Source organism: Xyrauchen texanus, chromosome 19 (genome assembly GCF_025860055.1).
Source record: "Xyrauchen texanus isolate HMW12.3.18 chromosome 19, RBS_HiC_50CHRs, whole genome shotgun sequence".
Taxonomy (NCBI): domain Eukaryota; kingdom Metazoa; phylum Chordata; class Actinopteri; order Cypriniformes; family Catostomidae; genus Xyrauchen; species Xyrauchen texanus.
Window position 1 is genome coordinate 45,314,104 of NC_068294.1, and position 15,000 is coordinate 45,329,103.

At 45.2% G+C, this 15,000-nt stretch overlaps 1 long non-coding RNA gene across 1 annotated transcript; it reads left to right on the plus strand.

Moving 5' to 3' along the window:
* The first annotated feature begins 5,040 nt into the window (after nt 1–5,040).
* Nucleotides 5,041–6,161, plus strand: LOC127659634 (uncharacterized). The gene is made up of 3 exons (XR_007972557.1): nt 5,041–5,183; nt 5,430–5,552; nt 5,676–6,161. It is a non-coding gene; the product is annotated as an uncharacterized LOC127659634 (long non-coding RNA).
* Nucleotides 6,162–15,000: the final 8,839 nt, after the last annotated feature.

A 15,000-nucleotide genomic window follows, 5' to 3' on the forward strand; every position in this document is an offset into this window, starting at 1 on the left:
GGGTTGGGTTGGGTTGGATTAGTGATAAGGGTTGGGTTGGGTTAGGGGTAAGGGTTGGGTTGGGTTGGGTTGGGTTAGGGATAAGGGTTTGGTTGGGTTGGGTTAGGGATAAGGGTTGGGTTGGGTTGGATTAGTGATAAGGGTTGGGTTGGGTTAGGGGTAAGGGTTGGGTTGGGTTGGGTTGGGTTAGGGGTTGGGTTGGGTTAGGGATAAGGGTTGGGTTGGGTTAGGGGTTGGGTTGGGTTAGGGATAAGGGTTTGGTTGGGTTGGGTTAGGGATAAGGGTTGGGTTGGGTTAGGGATAAGGGTTGGGTTGGGTTGGATTAGTGATAAGGGTTGGGTTGGGTTAGGGGTAAGGGTTGGGTTGGGTTGGGTTGGGTTAGGGATAAGGGTTGGGTTGGGTTAGGGGTTGGGTTGGGTTGGGTGTGGGGTTGGGTTGGGTTGGGTTAGGGATAAAGGTTGGGTTGGGTTGGGTTGGGTTAGGGGTTGGGTTGGGCTGGGTTAGGGATAAGGGTTTGGTTGGGTTGGGTTAGGGATAAGGGTTGGGTTGGGTAGGGTTAGGGGTTGGGTTAGGGATAAGGGTTGGGTTGGGTTGGGGATACGGGTTGGGTTGGTTGGATTAGGGGTAAGGGTCCCAGTGAACTATAAATTTAGGTACTTTAAATCTAAGTACAATGGAACAACACTTGTGTACAGAATAAGTACATTTTAAGTACACTCTGTCAAGCTCCTGAAGTTTACGACACTACGGTCAACTGCCTTATCCCCGTGACGAGTCTGCATACAGACGGGAGGTTGATCAGCTGTCTGGTGCGGTCACAACAGCGGAGATGATAGTGGACTTCCGGAGAAATCACATTACTGTTACACCAACACAAGCTCATGAACACTGTGTGGACAATGACACACATGGGTCACTAGGTGGCACTCTGTTGACCTGTCAGAATGCAGTATTAGTGGACTATGCACTATTATCTAACTATAGTACATGACAGAACTCTTATCCAGTTAGAATGCCTCATTATTGTCACGTGACCTCATTACATTCATGTTTAATTCAGCATCCACTTATCTCATAAAACATGGATATAAATGTTGCATTTGGTTTAAGTTGTAAAAAACATTTCAGTACATCTTTTTTTCCACACAATGAAAGTGAATGGAGACTGAGATTGACATTCTTACAGGAATTACATCTCTGATTTGACTGGTGTGCAATGCATTGTGGGATAAAGTATTCTGTACACTGTATCATTGAAATGAACACTGTGGACAGTGAGTAATATAGCAGTGTGCTGTTCTGAACACATTCAGGGATTGTGGGTTATTACCCACAACCTAACCCTAATGTGATGAGAATGTGTGAAAGTAGAATGACTTCACCTGAGACTCACTGAATCCAGGGTGTGTGTGTGTGTGTGTGTGTGTGTGTGTGTGTGTGTGTGTGTGTGTGTGTGTGTGTGTGTGTGTGTGTGTGTGTGTGTGTGTGTGTGTGTGTTATTGGATATCATCATCTAGGATTATCTGTGATGGTTCATTCAAGTTTTGAAGCTCCAATTGTGACCAGAGGCTAAAAAATACAACTGCTATACAACACACACACACACACACACACACACACACACACACACACACACACACACACACACAAACACACACACACATGCTCACACACACACTCACACACATGCATGCTAACACACTCACACACACACACACACACACACACTCACTCTCACACACACAAACACACACACACATGCTCACACACACACACACACACACACACACACACACACACACACACACACACACACACACATGCTCACACACACACTCACACACATACATGCTAACACACTCACACACACACACACACACACTCACTCACTCACTACACACAGACACAAACACAAACACATTCACATACAGACATTCGTGCGTGCATGTGTGTGTGTCTGTGTGTGAGTGTGTTAGCATGTATGTGTGTGAGGATGTGTGTGTGTGTGTGTGTGTGTGTGTGTGTGTGTGTGTGTGTGTGTGTGTGGTTTAGATGCTGTAAAATTATTGAAAGCCTTTACTAGGAGAAAGAGCAATCCAGGTGAATCCTGTTGATCCTGAACTACATACAGACAGAACTTGGAGATCATGACAGCAGTATAAACACTTTGTGTGTGAGTGTGTGTGTGTGTGTGTGTGTGTGTGTGTGTGTGTGTGTGTGTGTGTGTGTGTGTGTATGTGTGAGCATGTATTTATCACTTTGTGGGGACCAAATGTCCCCATAAGGATAGTAAAACCCGAAATTTTTGACCTTGTGGGGACATTTTGTCAGTCCCCATGAGGAAAACAGCTTATAAATCAAACTAAATTATGTTTTTTGAAAATGTAAAAATGCAGAAAGTTTTCTGTGAGGGTTAGGTTTAGGGATAGGGTTAGGTTTAGGGGATAGAATATAAAGTTTGTACAGTATAAAAACCATTATGTCTATGGAAAGTCCCCATAAAACATGGAAACACAACATGTGTGTGTGTGTGTGTGTGTGTGTGTGTGTGTGTGTGTGTGTGTGTGTGTGTGTGTGTGTGTGTGTGTGTGTGTGTGTGTGTGTGTGTGTGTGTGTGTGTGTGTGTGTGTGTGTGTGTGTCGACTGCTGATTGGTGGAGTTGTTCAAAGGTGATTGGATGTTTGTCAGTATATGAGTGTGTGTTCTCTGTGGCGTCAGGTGATTTCTGTGTGTGTATGTGGCATCTGTGTTGAGGATTACAGTCGCTCACGGCACTCTACTGTCATTATTATGAAGAGAAAACGAACATGATCTGAGCCAAAATTCAGAATATTAATCAACAGAGATTGTGTAACATTTAAGCAGTGAAGTGTGGAGAGAAAACTCTGGAGACATAATCAGGATATTTATGAATCAATTTGATTCAAATTAGTTTTTATGGAATATGACAAAAACATTTTCTACTTCCTGAGCTAACTTATGAAATAAGTGCATTTTAAGTGGAAGAAAGTGATTAAATCAACCTTTAACATTTCAGCTTTTACAGGTAATTTATATACATATATAATGATTTTCTAGCCTGTCTCTGGCCCTCTGTCTGAAACACTCAGTTTTAAGGTGTCTGGCCCTTTAAGGCTTCGAAGTAAACGCCCACTGTTGTGATTGGCCAACATCATGCAGCCCCTCCAATACAGACATATTTGAAATTAAATCTGAAGAAATGAACAAACTCCACATAAAATTATAAAACTACATTTCACACAATGTATCAAACTGTTCACTCACAGCATAAACAATCAGTCATGACATTTGAAAAACAATTGTGAAAAAAATTGGTTACGGTTTTTCGTCCAGTAGTCCAATTTTAACTGCGCCATCTGTCAATAATAGTTCCTTTGCAAAGCTTGAATCATATTGTGACTGTTTCTCAAGCAATCCACACTGATATGATTCACTTATTATACACGCTGAAATGTTCTGAATACGCAAACATAATTCAATCCACGGTGATGTTGGATGATTCAACCATCTTCAACAGGCCAAAGCACAGATGCTGGTCTTCACATCTCACATCATCCATGTTTGTTTACACACAGGACGGCACGTGTTTCTCCCAGTCAGTGTCAGCAGCAGAATGAGACTTGTTTTTAAAAGTTACTGCTCTTAAAACACAGCACACATTGCCACTGTTAAATACATTCAGGCCTGGACAAAGTTGAGGAGGAACTGTGGAATGGTAACGCAAGAGATGCTTGGAGGGGACAACGTAATGATGGGAAGGGGACAGTAAGCAGCCCTCCAATCCAATGATCCTTTTAGCCTTTCAAATGGTCTGAACATGTTCAACTCTACATTTGATAAACATGACTTCAGTGATGAATGTGACTGTGCAGGAATGACACCTGCCTCTGTGACACTAAAGGATATGGAAGTAATTTCGATCCTCCAGGGAGTCAACCCTTGCAAAGCTCCAGGGCCAGATGGGCACAAGTGTCCTGAAGGAGTGCTACCCAACTGGGACCCATCTTTACCCAGCTATTCCAGATGTTCCTCAACACCAGTTTTGTACCCCAGGCTTGGAAAATGGCAACTATTGTCCCTGTGCCTAAAACATCACATATAAAATCGCTGACGATTTCAGACCCATCGCCCTCACGCCTCTATCAAGCTAATGCATGGAGCGTATAGTGAGTAAGGAACTCATATCGCAAACTGCTAAGCTCATGGATCCAATGCAGTTTGCCTACCGAGCCAGCCGAGGTACATGGTCACCTAGATAAGGTGAATACATACGACCGTGTACTTTTGATGGATTTCTCCTCTGCTTTTAATACGGTCCAGCCCCATCTCCTCCTGAGATGCCTGTGTGACATGAACATCAGTAGCAGCCTTGTCCTGAGGATCAGAGAGTTTCTACGAGAGGTCTGTATTAATAACGCCTTCTCCGACTGCCTTGTCCTGAATACTGGAGTTCCTCAGGGGGGTGTTTTATCTCCTCTTTTATTCTCTATATACATAAATGAGGTCAAATACAATAGTAAAGACTTATAAAGTATGCTGGTGACATGGCCCAGGTTGCTTGCCTGCGGATGTCACCAGTCCTCCAGCACATCGATCACCTTGCCCCCTGGTTTGACGGCAGCTTCCTTGACCTTAATGTCAGTAAGACTAGGGAGCTGTGTCTGGGAAGTAGGATGGGAGCAGACCGCATGGTGCCTGTCAGGAAGTGAAGCTGGTTATACATTTCAAATATTTGGGAACAATAATGGACTATAAACTTTCCTTTCAGCCTAATGCCGATTATATTTATAAAAAGGCACGGCAGCGGCTTTCTCTCCTCAGGAAACTGAGGCGTTTTAATGCCAGCAAACACACTCCAACTATGGTCTACAGGACACTCACTGAGATTGTTTGCTGGAATGGGAACCTCAGTTAGACACAGGAATAAAGTAGAGTGGCTAAAGCACAGGTCTTTTAATCACCAAGGTTAATCAGTAGGTTGCTGGTTCGAACCCCACGGCCACCACCATTGTGTCCTTGAGTAAGACACTTAACTCCAGGTTGCTCCGGGGGGATTGTCCCTGTAATAAGTGCTCTGTATAATACATTGGTACTCAGAAGGTTGCTGGTTCGATCCCCACAGTCACCACCATTGTGTCCTTGAGTAAGACACTTAACTCCAGGTTGCTCCGGGGGGATTGTCCCTGTAATAAGTGCTCTGTATAATACATTGGTACTCAGAAGGTTGCTGGTTCTATCCCCACAGTCACCACCATTGTGTCCTTGAGTAAAACACTTAACTGCAGGTTGTTCCGGGGGGATTGTCCCTGTAATAAGTGCTCTGTATAATACATTGGTACTCAGAAGGTTGCTGGTTTGATCCCCACGGCCACCACCATTGTGTCCTTGAGTAAGACACTTAACTCCAGGTTGCTCCGGGGGGATTGTCCCTGTAATAAGTGCACTGTATAATACATTGGTACTCAGAAGGTTGCTGGTTCGATCCCCACAGTCACCACCATTGTGTCCTTGAGTAAGACACTTAACTCCAGGTTGCTCCGGGGGGATTGTCCCTGTAATAAGTGCTCTGTATAATACATTGGTACTCAGAAGGTCACTGGTTCTATCCCCACAGTCACCACCATTGTGTCCTTGAGTAAGACACTTAACTCCAGGTTGCTCCGGGGGGATTGTCCCTGTAATAAGTGCTCTGTATAATACATTGGTACTCAGAAGGTTGCTGGTTCGATCCCCACAGTCACCACCATTGTGTCCTTGAGTAAGACACTTAACTCCAGGTTGCTCCGGGGGGATTGTCCCTGTAATAAGTGCTCTGTATAATACATTGGTACTCAGAAGGTTGCTGGTTCGATCCCCACAGTCACCACCATTGTGTCCTTGAGTAAGACACTTAACTCCAGGTTGCTCCGGGGGGATTGTCCCTGTAATAAGTGCTCTGTATAATACATTGGTACTCAGAAGGTTGCTGGTTCGACCCCCACAGTCACCACCATTGTGTCCTTGAGTAAGACACTTAACTCCAGGTTGCTCCGGGGGGATTGTCCCTGTAATAAGTGCTCTGTATAATACATTGGTAATCAGAAGGTTGCTGGTTTGATCCCCACAGTCACCACCATTGTGTCCTTGAGTAAGACACTTAACTCCAGGTTGCTCCGGGGGGATTGTCCCTGTAATAAGTGCTCTGTAAGTCACTTTGGATAAAAGCGTCTGCCAAATGCATAAATGTAAATGAATAAGCTGACCCAGGTGGTCAACCAGGCCCGTAAGATCATTGGAGACAAACAACTGGAACTCCAGAACCGCTACTAAGAAGGCAACCCAGGTCTACAATGACCTTACTCACCCCCTTCATTCATCATTTGAGCTGTTACTGTCTGGCAGGAGACTCAAGGTCCCATTAGCCTTGAAGAATGGGTACAGAAAATCATTTGTGCCCTCTGCGATGGCTATTTTGAACAATGATATACCTTCCCCTTCAGCCCTTCAGCCCTTCAGCCCTGTTGCTACTGGACATTTATTTGTATGTATTTTAGGCGTTTTTTGATTGTTGTCCTGTGTTGTGTGGCCAGAATGCCGAAAGCAAATCTCCATTTTATGTGAATTTAATGGACAATACATTTTTCTAATTCTAATGCCAGAAATGCTGTCGATTGAACCCGGAATATTCCTGAAATAATCGATCATATCAAAGTGCATTTGTGTTCTTTGACATATTTGTTTACTTTTATTCAATAAACATTTCTATGTTGAATGTCAAATCGGAGTCCTGAAGCAAAAGTGGTGGAGCAGCTGGTGCTTGTCATGAATTATTTCTGTTGGTTTGGATTCCATTAACAGGTGATTAGTGTTTCTATACGGAGGAAACAAACCCGCGCAGAGGAAGTGTGATTAAACATTTACACGCTCAAACACATCACAGATATCAAAGAGTGACTGACAGTCCGTCATTAGAGAGTCATCAGATTCAACGTGGATCACAACTCTATCATTTCAATGTCACAGATGATGTTTGAAGGTCATCTGTTCATTTCTTAATTAACTCTCAGATGAGACTTTATTCACCTCAAACACTAAAATTCTTCAACATACACATAATAATGTAAATCCACTCATGAATATAAATATGAGCTCAAGCTGCTGGTCAATAACAGAAGAACTCAAACCCCATGACATCGTGATTGTGTATCTGTGTCAGTGTTCAGTTTCAGTGTTTCACACACATTCCACAGGCTCATTTACACCCGATCGGCTCATTTGTGCAGTTTTCTGTTGAAGCATTAAAGGAACGGTGCACATGAAAACTGGGTCATGATGTTCCCACCTGCTTACTATTTCCTTTCATCCATGGAACAAAAAAATCAAATGTTACGCAGAATGTCCACACTGCTCTTTTCCATACAATAAATGTGAATGTGAGCAGTACTGCCACACTACAGAAAGGAAAGCACCATTAATAGTGTCATATATCATATGACCAGAGATGGGCAGTAACAGATTACATGTAATCTTGATTACATAATCAAATTACAAAAACTAAGTACTTGTAATTCGATTAAATTACATATTAAAATACTTTTTACTTAATATAAAAAAAATCCAAAAATATCATTTTACAGTTACTTTTATGGATTACATGATTACATATTTAAGAGGCAACGGCAGTTAATCCTCATTTGTAAGTCGTTTTGAATAAAAAGCATCTGCTAAATTACCAAAAGTAAATTGTTCATCATTTATTGATTCCTCCGATTCTTTTTACATTTTTAAGACATTGAGTGTTTTTGGAAGAGAGCGGCGGGTTGTGGAATTGCATACATATGGTGTATTCAGAAATTATTCAGACCCCTTATGTTGCCGTTTTATGCTAAAATGCTTTAAATATTTTTTTTCACACATCAATCTACACTCCACCCCATAACGACAAAGCAAAAAACAGATTTCTGATAACTTTGCAAATTTATTAAAAAGAAAAAACTGAAATATCACACTGATTCACACCAATCAGCCACAACATTAATATCACCTGCCTAATATTGTGTAGGTCCCCCTCGTGCCACCAAAACAGCGCCAACCTGCATCTTGCCATGCTCCAAATAACTGAGATCACATTTTCCCCATTCTGATGGTTGATGTGAACATTAACTGACGCTCCTGACCCGTATCTGCATGATTTATGCACTGCTGCCACACGATTGGCTGATTAGATAATCACATGGATGATTGTTGGTGTCAGACGGGCTGGTTTGAGTATTTCTGGGATTTACACACACAACAGTCTCTAGAATTTACTCCGAATGGAGCCAAAAACACAAAATGTAAACACTTGTTGATGAGAGATCAACAGAGAACGGTCAGACTGGTTTGAACTGATAAAGTCTACAGTAACTCAGATAACCACTCTGTACAATTGTGCTGAATATCATCTCTGAATGCTGTTCTGAGATGTGGGTTGGCGCTGTTTTGGGGACACGAGGGGGACCTACACAATATTAGACAGGTGCATTTAATGTTGTGGCTGATCAGTGTAAGTATGCAGACCCTTAATTCAGTATTTAGTTGAAGCACTTTTGGCAGTGATTACAGTGTCAAGTCTTTTTGTGTATGATGGGACAAGCTTTGTGTAACCGGTCCTGATCACTCCGCTCCGAACGGGTCTTGAACCGGTGTCTCCGGCGTGGGAGGCGGGTGCGCTAACAAGGAGGCTAAAGGCTACAGCCTCTAGCGTCAGACACTAGTGCACCTCTTGAGGATTTACACACTGCACAGTTATTTACCAGCTGGCTCCCGTTTCATTTGCACAGCTGGATTTGGGGATTTTCTGGCATTCTTCTCTGCAGATCCTATCAAGCTTTGTCAGGTTGGATGGGGACCGTCGGTGGACAGACATTTTCAGATCTCTCCAGAGATGTTCGATTGGGTTCAAGTCCGGGCTCTGGCTGGGCCACTCAAGGACATTCACAGAGTTGTCCAGAAGCCACTCTTGTGTCTTGGCTGTGTGTTTAGGGTCATTGTCCTGTTGGAAGGTGAACCTTCGGCCTAGTCTGAGGAGCAGGTTTTCATTGCCAGGACACTCTTGTAAAAGAGATTTTTAATCTCAATGAGTCTCTTCCTGGTTAAATAAAGGTTTAATAATAAAAAATAATAAAATTAAGGATATCTCTGTATTTTGCTGCGTTCAGATTCCCTTCAACCCTGACCAGTCCCCAAGTCCCTACCGCTGAAAAACACCCCCACAGGATGATACTGCCACCACCATGCTTCACCGTTGGGATGGTATTGTGTCTCATGGTCAGAGTCCTTTAGGTGCTTTATTATGTGTCTTGCACTGAGGAGAGGCGTCAGTCTGGCCACCCCTTCCATAAAGCCCAGATGGAGTGTTGCAGTGATGGTCGTCACCTCTTTTACCAAGGCCCTTCTCCCCCGATTGCTCAGTTTGGCTGGGCGCCCAGCTCTATGAAGAGTCCTGGTTGTTCCAAACTTCTTCCATTTAAGGATTATGGAGGCCACTGTGCTCTTGGGATCCTTCAATGCAGTCAAAATGTTTTTGTAGTCTTCCCCAGATCTGTGCCTCGACGCAATCCTGTCTCTGAGCTCTCCAGGCTGTTCCTTTGACCGCATGGCTTGGTTTTTGCTCTGATATGCATTTTCAGCTGTAAGACCTTATATAGACAGGTGTGCCCCTTTCCAAATCATGTTCAGTCAATTGAATTTGCCACAGATGGACTCCAATCATAGAGTAAAAACATCTCAAAGATGGTCCAGAGAAATGGGATGCACATGAGCTAAATTTCAAGTGTCAGAGCAAAGGGTCTGAATACTTGTGTCAAAGTGATATTTTAGTTTGATATTTTATTTTTGGTTTCCGCTTTGTCATAATGGGGTATGGAGTGAAGATTGATGTGTGAAAATAACAATTTAAAGCATTGAACAAATAAGGGGCCTGAATACTTTCTGAATGCACTGTAGATCTGATACACATGAAATGATTGAAGATGATTTAATGATTATGTGTGTTTAGAGAGTGAAGAACTCAAGAGTCTCACCAGTCACTCAATACACACAAACTTCAAACAAGATTCTGAAGCTCTTCACAAACCCACAGGCCAGAGAGATGACCTCATGATCAACACATCAAAAAATAAAATCATCATTCATCTCCAGGAGAAACTAAGAATGTTTCTAGCCCCCAGCACACACACGCACACACAGACACACACAGACACAATCACTCACACACACACAGACACAATCACTCACACACACACAGACACAATCACTCACACACACACACACACACACACACACACACGCAAACACAGACACACACAGACACAATCACTCACACACACACACACACACGCGCACTCAAAATAGTCATGTTACTAACATAACCTCTGTTCCCTGATGGAGGGAACGAGACGTTATGTCGATGTAGTGACTTATATCTCATCATATATTATTACATCATGATTTATATCTCTGCAATAAATTAAATGGCATCTATGCTTATATTATTTAATTTGTTTCAAGTCTCAACCTCGGGACTCCTATCCTGAGGTCATCAGAACCGGCTGATCCAGCACCATCCCTGCTTCATGTTGGACTCCACTACTTCATGTCTCTGAGTGATGATGACTAAATGCAGCCGGTGCCAAACATCACTTCAATCTATTATGATGGACTTCAGAGGATGAACTGATGCCAACTCCAACCATAAGACATGAGATACTTCATATGCCATTGTCTGAACCTTGGATTTAGGATAGACCACACCGAACCTCACAGAAATTACCAGCCAGGTTGAACTGTGTTTCACATCCCTGATCTCTGCCTGCATCACCTCGGTCTGTTGATGGACAATGATCTTGAAATGGAATGCATAGACTAACTACTGCCAACAAAAGCCTTCATCAGCCAATTAACAAGGACAATTGCATCTATGTGAACTTCTGCAATTAATCAAGATGGACTTCAAAGCCTGTGGTCATTAATCTTACAGTTCAAACACAATCAATGTTTAATCAATGACCCTTAACCCTCACTTAGTTTAATAATTTTAAACCATGACTTTAACTATACACAAGTAATATTTACATTATATTCATGATGTTAGTCAGAGGGGAACTGGCCCCCAAAGTGAGTCTGGTTTAGGGTTAGGGTGGGGTTAGCCAGAGGGGAACTGGCCCCCACAGTGAGTCTGGTTTAGGGTTAGGGTGGGGTTAGTCAGAGGGGAACCGGCCCCCACAGTGAGTCTGGTTTAGGGTTAGGGTGGGGTTTGTCAGAGGGGAACTGGCCCACACAGTGAGTCTGGTTTAGGGTTAGGGTGGGGTTTGTCAGAGGGGAACTGGCCCACACAGTGATTCTGGTTTAGGGTTAGGGTGGGGTTTGTCAGAGGGGAACTGGCCCACACAGTGATTCTGGTTTAGGGTTAGGGTGGGGTTTGTCAGAGGGGAACTGGCCCACACAGTGAGTCTGGTTTAGGGTTAGGGTGGGGTTTGTCAGAGGGGAACCGGCCCACACAGTGAGTCTGGTTTAGGGTTAGGGTGGGGTTTGTCAGAGGGGAACTGGCCCCCACAGTGAGTCTGGCTTAGGGTTATTGTGGGGTTAGTCAGAGGGGAACTGGCCCCCACAGTGAGTCTGGCTTAGGGTTATTGTGGGGTTAGTCAGAGGGGAACTGGCCCCACAGTGAGTCTGGTTTAGGGTTATTGTGGGGTTAGTCAGAGGGGAACTGGCCCCCACAGTGAGTCTGGCTTAGGGTTATTGTGGGGTTAGTCAGAGGGGAACTGGCCCCACAGTGAGTCTGGTTTAGGGTTATTGTGGGGTTAGTCAGAGGGGAACTGACCCCCACAGTGAGTCTGGTTTAGGGTTAGGGTGGGGTTAGTCAGAGGGGAACTGGCCCCCTCAGTGAGTCTGGCTTAGGGTTATTGTGGGGTTAGTCAGAGGGGAACTGGCCCCCACAGTGAGTCTGGTTTAGGGTTAGGGTGGGGTTAGTCAGAGGGGAACTGACCCCCACAGTGAGTCTGGTTTATGATTAGGGTGGGGTTAGTCAGAGGGGAACTGGCCCACACAGTGATTCTGGTTTAGGGTTAGGGTGGGGTTAGTCAGAGGGGAACTGGCCCCCACAGTGAGTCTGGTTTAGGGTTAGGGTGGGGTTAGCCAGAGGGGAACTGGCCCCCACAGTGAGTCTGGTTTAGGGTTAGGGTGGGGTTAGTCAGAGGGGAACTGGCCCCCACAGTGAGTCTGGTTTAGGGTTAGGGTGGGGTTAGTCAGAGGGGAACTGGCCCCCACAGTGAGTCTGGTTTCTCACAAGGTTATTTTTCCTCCATTAATCAACATCTTATGGAGTTTTGTGTTGCTTCAGTCAACTTCAGCTGCTCAATGGGGTTAATAATTATTATTTAATTACTTATTTTTAAACATGATTACAATCGTATTTTATCTAATTGCACAATGATGATTCATCGACATTATAAACATTACAGTTTTATCGTCTGTTAATGCTGATCTTCTGTAAAGCTGCTTTGAAACGATGCATGTTGTGAAAGGCGCTATACAAATAAAATTGACTTGACTTGAAACGTAGTAGGGTCACTCTTGGGAGCCCCAGACATCTCTGATCTTTGAGAAAAGGCCAATGAAAATTTAATTGGAATTTGCATGCCACTCCTCCAGACATACAGGTATATAAGGAGCGGAATGCAACCACTCATTCAGGTTTCACACCGAGGAGCAGAGACAAGGTCCTGGCCATTTCAGTGGGTAGTTCAGTGTTGTGGCAGGAGGGACACAGTTGTTATTTTTATGGAGATTACATTAGTAACCATGACATTACCATTCTGTCACTCACTTGACGTGTCGATGTAGTGATCCCCATGGAAAATGCCACAACTACTGAACTGTGTTATGTGGACTGGTGGTGGGAGACAAGAAGAGCTCTGTGTGCTTCGTAGTCAGTGCACCGGGCCATCACGTAACTACCCCCAATGCACTTGTAGGCATCAAACAGTCCCCTGCACCTCTGGGACAAGTCGACTGCTCAAAAAATATATAAGGACCGGCTGACCCTCTTCACTTTTTTCTCCCCAAAAGGAATTAAATTGTTCAGCTGGGGGACATATAAGGTCCACGTCGGGGGGGGGGGGGGCCCTGTGGTAGATCCCATCCGAAGGCAGTGGAGTTACTACAAACACGGTGACCGGGGACAGAGAGGCCTCTGCCCAAGGAAGATGTGGTTTACCAACGGGGAAACCCTTCTGTGGAAAATACATCACACGGGATAACCACACATCTGGAGCACCTACCCCAGTACAGGGCCTAATAGACACATGTACTGTGCCGGTGGCAAGTTTCTCCAAAACTCACCAGCCACAGGGCTAAGGAGGAAGGACATACAGGGTCCACACGTTTGTGACCGTGACAGGGAAGAGCGCACGTCTTCACCTCAAGGGAGGGGAAAGGTGCTATTCGCAAGTGGTACACCCGGCCAGCTGTCACAAGACTTACCAGTTTGAACCTGACAACACACAGGATGAAACCGGCTCAACTCTGAGGTTGAAGAACCTCGCAAGTGTGTTAGGTTTTGCCAAGCCCGCTGCTCTACAAATGTCTGCTAGAGAGGCATCGTTGGTCAGAGCCCAGGAGGCCGCTGCACCCCTGGTAGAATGGGCTTGCAGCCCCGCACCTGGCCTAGGGAAACTCCTGCCCATAGGAATGATATGTCGGACCAAGGGCTGAACAGATGGTGAGAAACCTGCGTGATGAACATACGGTGTGTGCCATGATGCCATGCCCATCTCACGACTCAAGTCTGAAGCCAATGTTGTAGCGGTCTCATATGCATCAACCCGAGCACTCTGAATGCCACTGAGGATGCCATATGCCCCAGGAGCCTCTGAAATGATTTAAGTGGGACTAATGTCTTTTTCCTGAATGTACTCAGACAGTTCAGCACTGACTGTGTGTGCTTGTTCATGAGGCGTGCCCTCATTGAGACAGAGTCTAAATCCATATGAGAAAAGAGATGCTCTGAACCGGGGAGAGCTTGCTCTTTTCCCACTTGACCCGAAGCCCCAGCTGGCTGAGGTGCCTGAGCACCAGATCCCTGTGTGCACACAACAAATCCCACGAGTGAGCTAGGACCAGCCAGTCATCAAGATAGTTGAGAATGCGGATGTCCACTTCCCTTAACAGGACAAGGGCTGCCTCTGCGACCTTTGTGAAGGCACGAGGTGACAGAGACCGAAGTGGAGGAATGAGGTGCCACTTGTGGCCGTGCCGAGTCCAGGGATATCAAAGCACTAACGTGGCTCCTTATGACCATTCCTGGAACAGCCTGGGACGGGAAAGGAAGAAGTCTGTTCTCGTGAACTGCGGAGGCCATCACATTGGGGGTGGATTTGCGACACAGCTGGGCGCACTGTGGGGCGCCGAACCTGCCAGAGAGAAACTGTTCCCGGGGGTCGTGTTAACGATGGCCATGGACACCGTTTGTGAGTCCCAGGAAGTAAGGAAACCAGCCTTTCTTAAAATGTGGGTACCGCAGCCCTTGGGGTGTGCGGTGGAAAGGTAAACAGGGATCCTCTACCCGGGCCCTCCACTGGTGGAAGGAGTAGTGCTCTTACCAGCTGCTGTGCAGCATGTCTCCAACTTCCTGGACTGCCCATCTCGGGGGTGCTTTGAAGCCTTTCTTGGGTTCTTGGCAACCTGCTTTCTGCGGGTGGCTCCACGCGGGTGGCTCCACGCCGAGGACGTCCTACTGGGGCGGTGCCAATGTTGCTGCCGCAGGGGGGGCTCCCTTGGTGATGAGAAGACGGGGTGTGTTGTATGTGTTGTATCACCAAACACACACACACACGCTCTCTCTCACACAAACACACACTCACTGAACATTAAAGACCTTTATCAAAGAAGCACCACAAATGTCCTAGAGATGAATAAATTAAGTATATTTTAGTAAAGACACGTGATGTTTGGCTCTTA